This window comes from Tupaia chinensis, unplaced genomic scaffold, assembly GCF_000334495.1.
Source record: "Tupaia chinensis unplaced genomic scaffold, TupChi_1.0 Scaffold000308_1, whole genome shotgun sequence".
NCBI classification, from domain to species: Eukaryota; Metazoa; Chordata; class Mammalia; order Scandentia; family Tupaiidae; genus Tupaia; species Tupaia belangeri.
Window position 1 is genome coordinate 151752 of NW_006159798.1, and position 17502 is coordinate 169253.

Below are 17502 nucleotides of genomic sequence, written 5' to 3' on the forward strand. Positions count from 1 at the left end.
AAAGAGTGTGGGAGTGGGAGGGGAAGAGCATGGGAAAGGAGATTTGGGGGAAAAATGGAGAGGTAAGACATTTGTGGGACACAGATATGGTTTATTATTTATTGATGAGGACATGTATAGTATTCTCAAGTAGGTTGGACTGAGGGGTACTTGATGCAGGGTAAAATCTCTTTCCAATCTATAGTGATGTATAGTGATTAAATGTGTAAATTAATAAAAAAGCATATGAGATCTTTTGTTTTCATGTATGTGTGTGTGTGTGTTTATGCATATACGTTATTATGTATTATATGTTGTGCATCTATGGGGTAAAAGGTCTTAAGGAATTCCATTCAATTTAATTTACTAAAAATATTGCTCATTAATTAATTTAAATGCTTTTCACCTTCACGTGATAAGTAAATGAGCTGGCTTCAAACTTTGTTTAAAAGAAAGAAAAAAATAGATTTTAATAAATGAAGATCTTCACAGTTTCCAACACACAGTTTGTCTAGGGCTTATTGATCAGGCAACATCATATTTGTCTTAATATGGTTGGTTTAATGACACACTGGTATTTATATTATATGTTGTATGGCACATGGTTCATATCTGGACAATAAAAACAAAAAAATGGGTTAAAATGACTAACTTTCTCTGATATCTTAGTCTTTGCAGGTAATTGAGACAATGGCTAAATAAACTGAAATGCTTATAAATGGGATATTTATAAGTAATGTTGTCAAATAATTTAGCATCTTAAAGTGCTTAATTGAAATGACAAGGGTTTATAGAAAGTCTAAATTATCTTTAAATTAGTTAACATGCTTTGATTAACATAAAATTATATATTTCTACTATTTGCTTTTAAAATTTTACAAAAATGAAAGATATTGTATCTGCTAATAAGACTGTTCTATTCTACACTAGAATAAAAACATCCACAGTGAACTTTGTAGTCAATGGTGATGGTGAAAAACTGGCAGCTTTTTCTTTATGTATAGAAAGAAGTCAAGTATGCCTACTTTCACTATTTCTATTATACATAATACTAGAAGTCAGAGCCAGACGAGTTCAGCAAGAGAAAATAAAGGATAAAAAAATGATTTGAATTAAAAGAGAAGTAAATTTACCTTTTTAGAAAATATAATGCTATATTTAAAAAACTTATGTATTTCAAACAAAAATATTAGAAGTATAAATAAATTCAGCAAAGTAATAGGATATAAAGTTAAAACACAAAATTGTTATCTATCTATACATAAATAATAAGCAATCAAAAAAATGAAATTAAGGCTCGCCCTGGTTGCTTACGCTGGTTGGTGCTGTAACTTGTCAAGCTAAGGCCATGTGGGAGGTTTGGGTTTAATCCTGGCCCACCTTAAAAATCAAAAGGTGGTGGTGCACACCTGTAGTCCTAGTTACTTATACAATGAGGCAGGAGAATTGCAAGTTCATGGCCAGAGTGGATAATATAGTGAGACCCTAGGGGCCAGCATTGGTGTGGTGATTAAGAGGCTGGACACACCCACATGGCTGACTATGGTTCAAGTCCTAGTCCTGGTGACTTGCTTTCACACTTTCCTCCTCTCTCTCTTTCTCTCTCTTTCTCTCTCTCTTACTCTGTCTCTCTCTGGTCAAATTTTTTTTTAAAAAATTAATGAATAAATTAAATAAATAATTATTTAAAAAATACATAGTGAGACCCTGGCTAAGAGAGCTGGGTCCTCACCTGTGGTACACACCTGTAGAGCAAGCTACAATATTTGAGACGTTAAGGCAGGAGGATTGCAACATAGCCAGTCTGGATAAAAACAAAAAAGGAAATGAAGAAAACAATTTTATTTACCATAGTATTAAAAAGAGTAAAATATTTCAGAATTAACCAAAGATGGAAAAGACAATGTAAACTATAAAACTTTTCCAAATGAAATTAAACACGACACCAATAAATTTAAATACATCCCATGTGTATAAATTAAAAGACCTAATATTTTTCATATGTCAATACTACCTAAAGTGATCTACAGATTTAACCCAATCCCTAAAGTTTCAATGATTTTTTTTTTTGCAGAAATAGAAAAATTCATTACAAAATTTATATAAAATCTCAAGGAATCTGAATGGCCAATAAGATCCTGAAAAAGAACAGAGCTTGAGAACTCACATTTTCTTATTTCAAAACTTACTACAAAACTACAATAAGCAAAATATTTTGTACTGATATAAAGACAGACATATAGACCAATGAAATAGAATAGAGATCCTACAAATAAATCCTTGTATGTACGGAGGCATAATCTTTAATAAGGATGTCAAAATTATTTTATTTAATAGTGAAAAGATGGTCATTTCAACAAATGCTGAAAAAAAAAAGAGAAAGAGAAACAAACAAACAAACAAAAAACTGGTTATCAACATGCAAAAGATTAAAGTTAGACCCTTATAATCTTGGTACATTCAGATAATTCTAACAAAATACCATGAACTGGGTGGGTTATAAAACAAAAGAAAACAAAAACCTTTGAAATTTTTTTCTATGATACTGGAGACTGGCAGTCTGAGGTCTGAGATCTGGGTGTTAGCAATGTTGGGTTGTAGTGAGAGCCATCTTCTCAGATGCAGACTGCAAACATATTACATCCACATGTGGTAGAGAGCTAGCTTACTCTTGATCTTCTTTTGTAAAGGTATTAATCTGTCTTATGAGGCTTCCACCATGGTAGCCTTATTTCCTCTGAAAGGTCCCTCTGATAAATACTCTCACACTGGAATTTAGAATTTCAACATATTTTTTGGGGGGGAAATAGTCAACTCATTTCAATGATCTAACACCATATATGAGCATTACATCAAAACGTATTATGAATTGGGACCAGCAGTTAGCATAATGGGTATGTCGCTGAACTCCCATGTAGTCAACCGCAGTTGGAGTGCTGGACCCGGTGGCTTAAACTCACGCCAGGCGCATGTGCATGCGTGCCTAAGATCCTGAGAGGAGAATGGAGGAGAAGGGATTGTGGCATAGCCATGCCCCCTGGGGGGTGATTTCTCGCTTTCTGTCTCTCTGTCTTTCTGGAGAGCACACACTCCCTATAGCAAAAACCTCTCAAAAAAAAAAAAAACTGTATTATGAATTAAATATAAGACACCTTAAACTCTAAAACTCCAAGAAAATACATAAGGCAAAAACTTCATGCTATTGAATTTGGCTACAATTTCTTGCATATGACACAAAAGGTACAGGCAATAATAACACTTCAATTTAAAAAATTTGACTGCATGAAGCAGTCTTAAAAATGTACACCAAAACATAGCATGGATGCACAGTTGGTCACACAATGAATTGTAGTACTAGAAACCATATGGCTGATTTGGGTCCACAACTGTGGATTGGCTTGAACACATAACTGATGCATGCATGCATGCATATGCATACTAAGATTCTGATAAGCTGTAAGGCTAGGGAAAGGACATTTTAGCCATGATCCATTTTGAGTTAATGCTCAGGATGTCTGTCTATCTGTCTGTCTCTCTCTTTCTCTCTCTTTCTCCTATGCATGTACATACACTCTCTTTCATGAATGAAATAACTTTTAAAAAAGTACATCAAGGGCTGGATCTGTGGCATGGTGGTTAAGGCAGCCAATTCCCCATGGCCAACTGCACAGTTCAAGTCCTGGACCTGGAAGCTTGAGAAACACATCACATGTGTATACATGCCAAAAGGCTTTTTCTTTCTTTCTTTCTTTTTTATTTTTGGAGAGGTTTTCGCTATAGGGCGCATGTGCTCGCCAGACAGACAGAGAGAGACATAGAGACAGAAAGCGAGAAATCACCCCCCATGGGGGATGGTCACGCCACAATCCCTTCTCCATTCTCCTCTCGGGATCTTGGGCACGCACGCACACGCGCCCGGCGTGAGTTTTAAGCCACCAGGTTCAGGACGCAAACCGCGGTCGACTATGTGGGAGTCCAGCGACATAGCCATTACGCTAATTGCTGGTTCCCCCAAAAGGCTTAAAAGGAGGGAGAGATAGAGGAGAAGTGATTGTCGTAAGATCATTCCCATAAATGGTGCTTTCTTTTTTCTCTCTCTCCCGGTCTGTCACTGGAACACAGAAGCCCTCTTAAAAAAACACATCAAAGTACACTGTCTAAAGACTAAAAAGGCAATCTTCTGAAAGGAGGATAAAAGATATATGATAAAAGAATGCTATTCAGAGTACATAGAAAACTTTTAAAATTTAATAACAACAACAAAAAAAAACAATGTAAACATGAGCAAAAGACTTTAATAGACATTTCTCAAAGAAGACATGAAATGACCATTAGGCACATGAAAAAACTCTCAACATCACTAATCATTAGAAAAAAATAAAGCTACAATGAGATTATCCTAAAGCTGTTAAGATAGCCACTATCAAAAAAAAGAAAGAAAGCAAAATCAAGGATATAAAGAAATTGGAACCCTTGTCCACTATTACTTGGAATATAAATAGTACAGATCCTATGGAAAACAATATGTTGTTTCTCAAGAAATTAAAAATGGCATTACCATCTAATCCAGTAACTTACCTCTGAGTATATATTAAAAATATTTGACAGTAAGTTCTGGAAGAGAAATTTGTACACCTATATTTATACCAGCATTATTCGTAATAATTAAAACATGGAAGTCACCTGTTTCAATCAACAAATGAATGTATAAGAAAAATGTAAGATGATATATGCATACAATCACTAGCACTTTGCCAACAGACCTCAGCCTCATTTCATAGCAATTTGCCTAATTTTTGTCAGAGAGATTAGATCTAAAATTATACATTGGAATTTCTTAGTTCATCTTCCTTTCTCTACTACTCCCACGTAATTAATTGAAAGAAAATTATAATATACATTAAATAAAGTAATTTGCTTCTTAGAAAAATTTCAGGTTTTAAGTCTTTTTTAAGATGGAAATTTTTAATAAACCAGTTGTTAAATTAGGAATTTTTTTTTTTTTACTAGTCAGTAACTTTACTTAAAATATATAAAAATGGCTTCTAAAAGAGGAAAATAAAAAACGCTATTAAGTTTTACTGGATCAAATGAAAGTTTGAAGTTTTATTAGAAAAGAATAAAAGACTAATTAGAATTAGGTTTATAGGTCCACGTGCTCATTTTCAATAGGGACACATAATGAATTTGAGGGGAAAAGCTGATCTACCTGGATTCCCATTAACATTTTTACAACACTGAATTATAATTGAACTAAGAAAAAAATGGTTATTATCTTCCTATTTACCTCTTGTTTCCATATTATACCCAACTCTCAATTTGTTATCAAGGGTTTCCATCACTATCTTTGTCATTGCCCTAATTTTGTCTTCTCAGGAGTAGTTTGCTAGCTAATCTAATACTTCCACTTTTGTACCCTCCAACTAGTCTTCACAGTACCAGGATACACTTTTCCAAAGCATAAATCTGGCCATGGTGGAAGGAATCTTCTTCTGTTTCACATTCTCTAATGATATCCCTTCTTCCTGGAATTCAGACAAAGATTCTTCTTTATATGCTCTTCTTTTTCTCTCCTTTGCTGTAGTCTAGAGCCTTATCATACAGGATACTCTCAATATTTCAACAATGCCTTTTTTTCTTCTAAGTATCTTGAAGATACTATGCTTCTGCCCTTCTGAAGTATTTGAACAGGTTTTTCTTATATTCCCTTTAGTTGGTTATTTTATATTATTTCCTTTAATAATATTACTTCATCTAAGAAGACTGTAATGTACTTGGGTCACATCTTTCATTATATGTTCTCTTTGCACCACATAATTTCTTTGATAGCACATCAGATGGCAATAATTGCATATTTGTTTTCTTTTTTGAGGAATGCTATCTTTCTGCAGGACTTGATTAGACACTACATCTTCTCTTGTTCTCTGTCTCTCTACTTGGTCAGTACACTGCAGTGGTTTAGACAGTGGAAGAAGAATAAACCCAGAAAAGGCCCTCAAATGACACAGGGTCACTCAACCCTTCCTTTCCACAGAGGTTTTTCTCCAGTATCCAGATATGTCCTGAGGTCACAAAGTAAAGCATAATAAAATAGGTGACTTTATCAACTGCTCCTCTAAGATATGTTACATAAGCCTTTGCAACTTTATAAAAGAAGGGCCAATGCTCTTCCACTCACTCATGTAATCTCAATCCTCAGCCCATAGCCTAGAGTTGGTAGAATTGGTTCTTGATAAATAAATTAATCAATAAAATAATCTAGTGAAATAATTATTGATATTGATTTTTATTATTCTACTCTGTTTTATGACCATAGACCATCTATACTCCAACCACTATTTCATCCTTTTTATATAGATTTGGGACCAGAGGTGGTTATAGAACTACACAATTCTATTCTATTAGAAAATAAACTCAGAAGGCCAGATGCATGTCTGTATGTTGCACATTATTAGTGTCCTCACCACAATGGGATAAAGTATACATACAAGGTTCTCAAGATACCAAGATAATTTCTTGATATCTGCAGAAAATTTTTGAAAAAATTTCAGAACCATGAAATTTTTAACTTGATCCTTGTTCTAAAGTCACTTAGTTTCTAGAGGACACAAACAAACAAAAATCTTGATTTAACTTTCTTTTTCTTAAAATAAAGTTTCCCCAGGGAGAATGGCTATTGCCACAATCCCCTCTCCACTCTCTCAGGAGTCTGAGCATGCTTGGATGTGGGCCTAGTGTGATTTTCAAGGTGTTGAATCAAGGATTTGAACTGGACTCAGCCATATGGGAATTCAGCACCTTAACCACTTTACCATCTACTGTCCCCTGTTTCAATTGCTTTTACTTGGTGCTTTTTTCCCCTTCTTTTAAATAATTTATGTTGTTTGGCTTCTTTAAACAATTATTTTAGAACACTCTGAAGATAAGTTTCATACTCCGAAGACTCAGAACATACAATAAGTAAATAAAATGGTATGTACAATATCTTAGTCACATCTTTACTCATATTTTAAAATTCTGGTTATATCTTAGGTATGAAATAAGATGACCCTAAAGTACATGAAGATAGAGAAGTCAGTTTGGCAACATATGTTTTTTTTTTTTTTTCATGGAACTTACAGTGTAATAGAAAAGTGGTATATAAAATCAGAAAATAACAATTTTAGATATTCAAATATATTAAAGACAAAATAAACAAAGGCTTGTGATGAAGGATAATGAGGGACAAAGCCAAATATGTTGCTAATGTCTTCTTCTGAGAAGACTGGTTCTTGGGAACCAGCAGTTAGCGTAATGGCTATGTCGCCGGACTCCCATGTAGTCGACCGCGGTTCGTGTCCCAGACCCGGTGGCTTAAAACTCACGCCGGGCGCGTGTGCGTGCGTGCCCAAGATCCCGAGAGGAGAATGGAGGAGAAGGGATTGCGGCATGACCATCCCCCCTGGGGGGTGATTTCTCGCTTTCTGTCTCTATGTCTCTCTCTGTCTGTCTGGCGAGCGCACGCGCCCTACAGTGAAAATCTCTCCAAAAAAAAAGAAGACTAGCTCTTCTGGGAATACTGGCTATATCTGAAAGACTGAAATGTACGCAGAATTAGGAGTGATGGGGGTCAAATAAGCAGGTGGTTATTAAGGAGAGGCTATGCCACAAGTGCTGTTGAGTTCAGATGTAGTGGACAAGATGACTTCTCTTTCAGCATTATTCCTGGTATCTCCTTATCTTTCTGCCCATTGAGTTGTGCAGGACAGTTAGAGAAAATTAAAAATATATTTATTTTCCGTTCGCTTTTTGACTCATTGATGTTCCTGATGTCTGTTCATTTATCTCCATCAGTCACTCCATCCCAAGGAGGAAATCTATTTTTCCCTTTCTTCTTTATCTTAACTGAATGTTGCACTTCACTTTCCAAATGAAATCAGCCATTATTCCTCTATAAGGTTATAAATAAATCTCACAATTAGTCTTTCTTCATGCTCCCATGGGAAGTCATTCATTTTGACATATTTTTCGAACACTGGTTCCTCTCTTTCCTCAGAAGACATCACAAACTTTAGTTCCCTATCTTCACTCAATTCATGATAAGTCAGCTAGGTCCAATAATCTATCATGCCCTTCACATTTACAACAACATATCATAAAAATATGCTGAATCTTCTGGATTTTATATACAAACATGTGCTTTTAGAGCCCCTAGAATATGTCAAAAACTGTGTGGACCTTGAAGAAGATAAGTCCGCCCTTGTTTCATCACAAGGAGCTCACATTCTAATGCGGAAGCAAAATTTCTTAAATATCTTCTTAGTTCTGTGTTTCATTAAAAATGAAAGATCATCTATGGATCAGCAGGTGGCATGGTGGTTAAGGCACTGAATCCCATATGGCTGACTCTGCTGTTCAGGTCCTAGAACTGGCAGCTTAAAAACTCTCCAGGTGTGTGTGTATAGAGAAGAGAAAGTAGGAGAAGGGATTGATGTATGGCCAATGTCCCTGGAGGTGTAATTTCTCACTGTCCCTCTCTCTGTCACACTCTGGTGAATACTTGCACTCTATGGCAAAACAAAACAAAACAGTTCTAAATTACTGCAGAATAAAACCATGTATAAGTTTTGTTGGCCGTTTTTGCCTTCTAATTCCCATCTATAACTCTATAATAGCTCAGGAACTATGCAATTTCAGAGTAGTAAAAAAGAAAAAATATCTGTGATTCAGTCACTTACCACCTCTGCCACCTTCCTCTCCAAAGACTTTCAAGTTAGAAAAAGAATTTCAAAAACCTAAGACAGAAGTGTTTCACAAGGTGCTTAGATAGAGTGGTTCTATTTATTTAGTTCTGAGAACAGGAGAGTTGTCAATCAGCATAAGGAGTCCTTTACATTGGCTTTTCCCAAGAAGGAGGGGCATCTGGCAATGGAGGCTTGTAGATGGAGGTGAATTTGAAATTATTAGATTAGTAATTGGTTAAAGGAAAACACATTTCTCTGCTGCTAAAGGAAATCAGGAAAAGAATGTATGCTCTTTAAGAGATAAGAATGCTTACTATGTGTCATAAAAAACACTATACCTGGGACAGGATGTAATATGTCACTATCAAAGAACTAAAACATTTGTTAATATTCCTAGGACTCTATTAATGTTTGTAGATATGATTCTCCCAGGCCCCCTGGAAAAAACTTTGGAATAAGAAAAAGTAGTCAGAATTATGTCCTCACTCCTCTCAATTTTGAAGATACTTTCACAAACATTTTTATTTAACCACACTCTAAAGTTTTGACTCTGAGCTCCAAGTTCACGTGAGTTTTTTTTTTTTTTTTTTGAGAGGATTTTGCTATCAGGTGTGTATGCTCACCAGAGAGACAGAGAGAAAGAGACAGAAAGCAAGAAATCACTGGGAGTCTAGTGATGTAACCAATACAACATCTGCTGGTCCCAACATGAGATAATTTTATACCATTTCTAGCCAAATATTTAGAGTCATGGTGTAATGACTGTTTCCTTCTGAAAGAATATTAAACCCAACATACTCTACCTCCAGAACACAGAGGAAAAAAAAAAGTTGGGGCAGTGTAGTTGAACAATGAAATATGCAGTTCTAAACATCCTTAAAGGATATTTGATCATATTTCTTTATTTTGGAATAGAAACCTGAGGGTCAAAGAAATTCAGTGTCTTAACTTTGGCTACAATTAAGTGAGTGGTAGAGCTGGTACTAAAATTTATATATCCTGTAGTCAACATTGAGCTTTCTCTACACATAATTATGAAGTATGTTTTGATAGGAATATGATTTGGAGGTTAGTGGGTAAATGAATTATTGATGGTTGTTTCAGCATTGCAAACTCAGTTTTTCTTTCTTTACTCTCAGATCTATTATGTTAAATCATTTTACATAATGGACTATGAACTATGAACAAAGTCTAAGATGAGCACCCTACTAATCCCATTTTCTTTTCTTTTTTTTTTCTTTTTGGAGAGGTTTTTGCTATAGGGCGAGTGCACTTGCCAGAAAGATAGAGAGAGACAGAGAGACAGAAAGCGAGAAATCACCCCCAAGGGGGGATGGCCATGCCTTAATCCCTTCTCCTCCATTCTCCTCTCGGGATCTTGGGCATGCACGAACACACACCCAGTGTGAGTTTAAGCCATTGGGTCCGGAACTAGAACCACAGTCTACTATATGGGAGTCCAGCGACATAGCCATTATGCTAACTGCTGGTCCCACCCCATTTTCTAAGACTATTTTTATGAGGTTGAGTCAAGGGGATATACTGTCCTTAGGAAAGTATGAAATGCAAGAAGAATCCTGACTCTCTGTGAATTGTTTTTCCTTCTGAAGATGTTACACTGTTTTGAATTTCTTTATGACTTGCAGGCATTTCATTTGTAAGTTAGGAGTTCAGAGAAGATGATTCTTAAGGAGTTTCAGTTAGCTTTACAATTGTATGGTTATGAGATTTCGAAGGTCTATATATTGAAAACTATACATGTCTTAAGATTAGTAATAAAAACACACATTTATTAAGCTCTTTAAAATTGCTGTCATAGTGCTAAGTGTTTTCTACAGTTTAGTACATATTTCTCCTACTTTACTGAGGTATAATTTAAAAATAAAAATGCATATATTTAAGGTATATGATGTGATTTTCTTTTGGGGGGGAGAGGTTTTTGCTATAGGGCATGTGTGCTCACCAGAAAGACAGAGAGAGACAGAGAGACAGAAAGTGAGAAATCATTGCCCAAGGGGGATGGCCATGACATAATCCCTTCTCCAGTCTCCTCTCAGGACCTTGGGCACACATGCACAGGATCCCGGTGTGAGTTTTAGCTACCAGGTCTGGAACTCGAACTGCAGTCAACTACATGGGAGTCCAGCAACATAGCCATTACACTAACTGCGGATCCCAATGTGATTTTTTTTTTTTTGGAGAGGTTTTTGCTATAGGGCACGTGCGCTCCCCAGACAGACAGAGAGAGACAGAGAGACAGAAAGCGAGAAATCACCCCCCCAGGGGGATGGCCACACAGCAATCCCTTCTCCTCCAGTCTCCTCTTGGGATCTTGGGCACGCATGCACATGCGCCTGGCGTGAGTTTTAAGCTACCAGGTCCAGGACTCAAACGGTGGTCGACGACGTGGGAGTCTAGTGACATAGCCATTACGCTAACTGCTGGTCCCTCGATGTGATGTTTTAATATATCCATACATGGTAAAATTATTGCTACAATTAAGCTAATATACATCTCTTACCTCTCAGTTATCTTTGTGTGTATGACAATGAGAGTGCTTAAGATCTGAAATTTAAGCAAATTTCAAATATACAGTACATTATTATTAAGTATAGTCACTTGATACAATATTTTTAATGGGAAGAAATTAAGGTATAGACACATTTTTTACTCATGTAGTAAGTGTCCTAACAAGATTTGAGTTCTGGAGACCAGCAGTTAGCGTAATGGCTATGTTGCTGGACTCCCATGTAGTCACCCACAGTTTGCGTCCCGGACATGGTGGCTTAAAACTCACGCTGGGCACATGTGAATGTGTGCCCAAGATACAGAGAGGAGAATGGAGGAGAAGGGAATGCGGTGTGGCCATCCCCCCTGGGGGGTGATTTCTCGCTTTCTGTCTCTCTGTTTCTCTGTCTGTCTGGCAAGCGCACGCTATAGCAAAAACCTCTCAAAAAAAATAAATAAAATAAAAAAGAAGATTTTAATTCTGCTGCAAAGAGAAGAGAACAGACAACTTGATTGCTGATAGGGGGAAGATAGCCAGAAAGAGAAGGGTGGAGAACAAGTTTATAGGCCCTGTGGCTTCCATGTTTAAAGGTTTTAAGTGAGTGGTAAATGCTGGATTTTGACTAGCTAATTCATGAGGAATCTGATGGATATCATTAACAGAAAAATGACAACTCATATTTCTGAAGAGAGAATTATAATCACTTGAGTATTCGATAGCTTGGATATGTTAGTTTTAGTCTTCTGTGAAGCAGATGCTAAGGAATGAGATGTGTAAAAGATTAGTTGGAGGGGACATGTACTAAAGATAAAAGGCAAGAGAACAAGAGCAGGAGGAGAAAACTTCAGAATTACACTGAATGTCTGAAACCTTTGCAAAGAGAAAAGGAGGGGAGGGCAGAAGGAATAGCTTCAAGCTGCCACATAGATCTGAAAACTCTGAACCCAGCCAGACTCCTGTGATGACAAAAGATAAAGTGAATCTAACTAAAACTGTTATGTCTACCTGGCAGTGGTGTAAGTTTGAACTAAAATTTTAGTCATTAAAAAAATGAGAAATGATTCCTTCATATCTTATCACATTCTCCTTTCTCTCAGATCTATATTTCAGTCCAGGAAAGAGGGTAGGGAAAAGAATTACATTTTTTATATGGAAATGTATTGAAAAGTTGATTACCAAAAGTCTGATAGGGTATATTATGATTAGTTATTACAGGGAAGATGTCAGATCTTAGGGTTTCCTACACCAGCGACCACCAGATGGCATAATAGTTACATTGTTGAACTCCCACATGGCCTACGGTGATTCAAGTTCCAGACCTGGTGGCTTGAAACTCACACTGGGCACATGTGCATGCCGGCCCAAAATCCCAAGAAGAGAATGTGGGAGAAGGGATTGTGGCATGACCATTCCCTCTTGGGGGTGATTTGTCACTTTCTCTTTCTCTGTCTCTCTGGTGAGCACACACATGCTATAATAAAAATCTCTCTCTCTCTCCTCCCCAAAAAAGAGTTTTCTACTCCATATTCTCATAGACACATCTCCACCACGATGATTCATAAAATTCATTTTCATTTTACATGTATTTGGCTTTAGTGTCACACATTTGCTTCTCATGGTCCGTGATTCTATAAACATGATATATCTATCCTGAGTAAAGTGAGTGTTAACTATGGTATTTACATGAAGCATTTCAAGGACTTTTTAGTGAAGACCCAAAGGCCAAGCACGGTATAATCAACACAAACACACTTGACAAGCTAACTAACTTTCCCTTTACATATCTCTTCTAGATATTAAGTGTTTCCAATTCTACAATAATCACAAGAAAGACATTAATATAAGCAATGTATCATTAAAATATTTTAAAATATTCATCCCGGAAAAAATGTTATCTCTCCAGTGACAATTTTATATTGACATGTATGTAAAATCACCCAGAACATGTCAAACTCATTTAAGAGTGTGTTTTTTTTTTCAACCCTTAAAAATAATTTTAGAGACAAGATCACTCTAGTGCCAATTTTTTAAATTGTGTTATCTACTTATTATCTACTCAGTAGATTTTCTCTACCAGTATTCAAAAAGCCATCCCAACTGCAAAAGCTGTGTATATGCTTAGTGTTTGCTTATGAAATAAAACTCACATACACACACACACACACTCACAATAAGGAAATAGAGAAACATTGATCTTTATAAAATCAAAATTAAAATACCTTCTCACTGGCCCTTAAAAAGAAAATGCGCAAGATCAGTTGTTTGTCATACGGCCTACTTCTTGGACTCAACCATCATCTAGGACACTGTGGCTCCAGTTCCATCAGGACTCTCCTCATGAGTGCTGCTCCATCCCACAGGTTTATATTTGGAACTCAGAACACATTGGCTATGCTACCGTGCTGCCTGCTTCTCATATACCAACCCTCCACCAGGAGACATTGGTTCCGGTTCCATCAGGTCTCTCCTCACGAGTGTCACCCTTCTCCACTCCATCTCCAGAGTTGACATCAGAACTTGGAACACTCTAGCCCATGTGCTGTGCAGACTTGACCCTCTTCACTGAGTCATATCTCCATAGTTCATTCCTAGGTCATCAGAAGCTAAAATTTTAGTAGAGGAGCCAACTACCTGAAACTATCTATATAACCTATATATGTGCTCTAATCTGGAAGACACAGCCTTATAACAAGATCATACATGGGATCTAATGGTGATATTCCCTCCTATGATACTATTGAATAGTCTCCAGAAAATAGGAAAAAGTGAATACTATATCTGATGACAAAACAAACGAACAAACAAAATAGTGTATATGCACAAGAAACATGAAAAAAATAAAACAAGAAAATAATCAGAAAATAAGAAAATCATCCTAGGACATGAAGCAGTAATTCCATAGAGAGAAAGATACCCTGTTAAAGAATCAAACAGAATACCTGGAAATGAAGAATACAATAAAAGATATTAAAATCTCTCTCAAAAGCATTGACAGCAAATTGGACCATGAAAAAGAAAGTACTTCTGACCGTGAAGATGAAGTCTTTAACACAGGTCAAACCACAAAAAAGAAAAAAAAGAAAAGAAAAAAAGAAAAAAGAACCAATAACTAAATAAGAAAAAACATAACATATAGAAAATTCGAGACACCATGAAATTCCCAAACATCCATATAATGGGTGTTTGAGAAGGTGAAGAAGAGGGTAAAGGCATGAAAAACCTCTTTTATGAAATACTACCAAAATTATCTGAAAATTTTCTAAATCTAGAGAAACAAGAAGAAATTTAGACCTAAGAAATAAAAGAAAAAAAACCTTCAAATACAATAAACATAAGAAGACACTTCCACAAGCACATCACAGTCAGATAGGTAAAAAAGTAATAGATAAAGACAAGGTTCTTAAAATGGCAAGAGAGAAATGTCAAATTATTTACAAAGGTAGGCTAACATTAGGTTATTAGGCTAACATTAGCCCTCTTAACTGAAACAACGCAAGCAACCTAAGAGTGGGAAGGCATATTCAAAATACTAAGGGCATATAAAATCATTCTCAGAAAAACAAAAACTGAAATAATTCACCAGCACTAACCAGCTCTTCAAGAAGTACTGAAGGGAATACTATATAAGGAAAACGAAAGAGAGACAAACAGAAATAAGAGAACAAAAAATAACCAAGAAAATGGCTAACAAAATGACAGCAGGAAGTCTGCAAATATGGATAATAATATTGAATGTTAATGGATTCAATTCTCCAAATAAATGACACAGATTGGCTAAACGGATAAAAACAAAATAGAAGCCCTCTCTATGCTGCTTATATGAAACACAGCTCATTGATAAAGATATACAAAGATGGAAGATGAAAGGATGGAAAAAATATTTAATGGAAATGGAAATCATAAAAAGACTAGAGTCATGGTATGGATATCAGATAAAATAGACTTCAAGATGAAAGCTATAAAAAGAGACAAAGAAGGACACTATATAGTACTAAAAGGGCAAATTCACTACAAAGAAGATATTACACTTATACATATCTAGGCATCCAAAGCTGGAGCACCTAAATATGTGAAAGAGAGACTGTTAGATCTAAAGGGTGAGATAGACAACATAATAATTGTAACAGATCTCAACACCCCACTGTCTCCACTGGGCAAATCAAATGGACTTGATAGATATCTATAGAACATTTCACCCAACAAACAAAAGGAAACATTTTCTCACCCCCACAGGGAAGATTTTCAAAGATCAATATTATAATAGGGAAAAACAAGACTTCATAAATTCAAAGGTATAGAAACTATTAATAAAATCCAGATCTTTTCTGACCATGGTGAAATCAAAATTGATATCAACTCAGAAAGAACCCTTGAAAATACATGAACAGGTGGAAACTAAACAACTTACTCCTGAATAGCTTCACAATCATTAAAGAAATTAAGAGTGAAATAAAATGGCTCATTGAAACCAATGGTAAAGAACAAATGTTTTTTTTATAAACTAAGGGACAAAGCAAAAGCAGTCATATGAGAAAAGTTCATAGCAATTAGTTCCCACAAGGAAAAGCAAACAAACAAACAAACAAAAACAGTGATGGAAAATAGACAACCTAATGGCACTTCTTAGGGAACTGGGAAGAAATAATCAAAAACTCAAAAAACAAATACTAGGAGAAAATAAATAATAAGGATTTGAGTAGAAAAAAATAAAATAGAAAATAAAAGAACTATACATAAAATAAATGAAACCAAAATCTGGTTCTTTGAAAAGATAAAGAAAATTGACCCACTAATAGTTAAGTGAATCAGGAACATAGAAAGTCACCAGATAAATCAAATTCACAACAAAACAGGTGATATTACAACAGACATAAAAAAAAAATTACAAAACATCTCCAGAGAATACTATAAGTGATTATATAACAATGAACAATGAAACCTAGATGAGAGGGGCAAATTCCTGGATACATGTAACTTACCAAGAGTGAATCAAGAAGAGAAAACCTGAATAGACTAATGATAAGCAATGAGGTTGAATCAGTAATAGTCTCCCCAAAAAGTAAAGCCTAAGTTCCAATGGCTTCATTCCTGAATTCTACAAACATTTTAAAGAACTAACCCTGATTATCCTCAAACTTTTTCTAAAGATCCGTAAAGAAGGAACTCTATAATTTTATTCTATGAAGCCTACATCTCCTTCATCCCCAAAAGAGACAAATACATAACAAAAAAGAAAACTACAAAACAATATGCCTGATGAATAGAAATACAAAAATTCTCAAGAAGATACTAGCAAATCACACCCAATGACACATTAAAAAAATTGTACGTCATGACCAACTAAGTTTTATTCCAGGGATATCAGGATGTTTCAACATATAAAAAAGTATAATTTCAACACACTGTAGTAACAGAAGAAAAGATAGAAACCATATGATTGGGAGACCCACAGATGGCGTAATGATTATGTTACTGAACTACATCATCAGCCGCAGTTTGAGTCCTAAACCCAGAGATTGAAACTCTTCCCAGGTGCATGTGTGTGCATGCCCCAAAATTGCAGGAGGATACTAGACTAGAACTGATTGCAGCATGGAAATCCCCGGGGGTGGGGTGGGGGTGGGGGAGAGATTTATCACTTTCTCTCTCTGTTTCTCTCTGTCTCTCTGGCAAATGCATGTGGCCTATAGCAAAAATCTCTCAAAACAAAACATAACAAAACAAAAAACCTGTACTATCATATCAATTGATACAGAAGAAAACATTTGCTAAAGTACAGCATCCCTTTATGATTAAGACTCTCAGCATAAAGAGCATAGAAGGGGCATTCCTTAACATAATAAAAGCCATTTATGACAAACCCATAGTTAATATCAAATGAATGGGGAAAAGCTGAAAGCTTTTCCACTAAAAAATAGAACAAGAAAAGCTGCCTACTTTCTTCACTCCTTTTCAGCATAGAACTGGAAATCCTAGCCAATGCAATCAGACAAGAAAATTAAATAAATAAAAAAAGGAGAAGTGAAATTATCTCTATTTGCAGATGATATGATTATATAGATAAAACACTCAAAAAAATCCATGAAAAACATCTTGGAAGTGATCAATGAATAAAGTAAACTGGAGAATACAAAGTCAACATATAAAAAGCATTATTATTTTTATATTCTAACTATGAAAAAACTGAGAAATAATTGAAGAAAGCAGTCCAATTTACAATAGCCATAAAACCAATAAGATACCTAGGAATAAGCCTAACCAAAGAAGTGAAAGACCACTACAAAGAAAACC

General features: G+C 35.6%; 1 pseudogene; it reads left to right on the forward strand.

Moving 5' to 3' along the window:
- The window catches only part of LOC102481670 (telomere length and silencing protein 1 homolog pseudogene), a 162637-nt pseudogene that overhangs the window by 527 nt on the left and 144608 nt on the right, over positions 1–17502 (forward strand).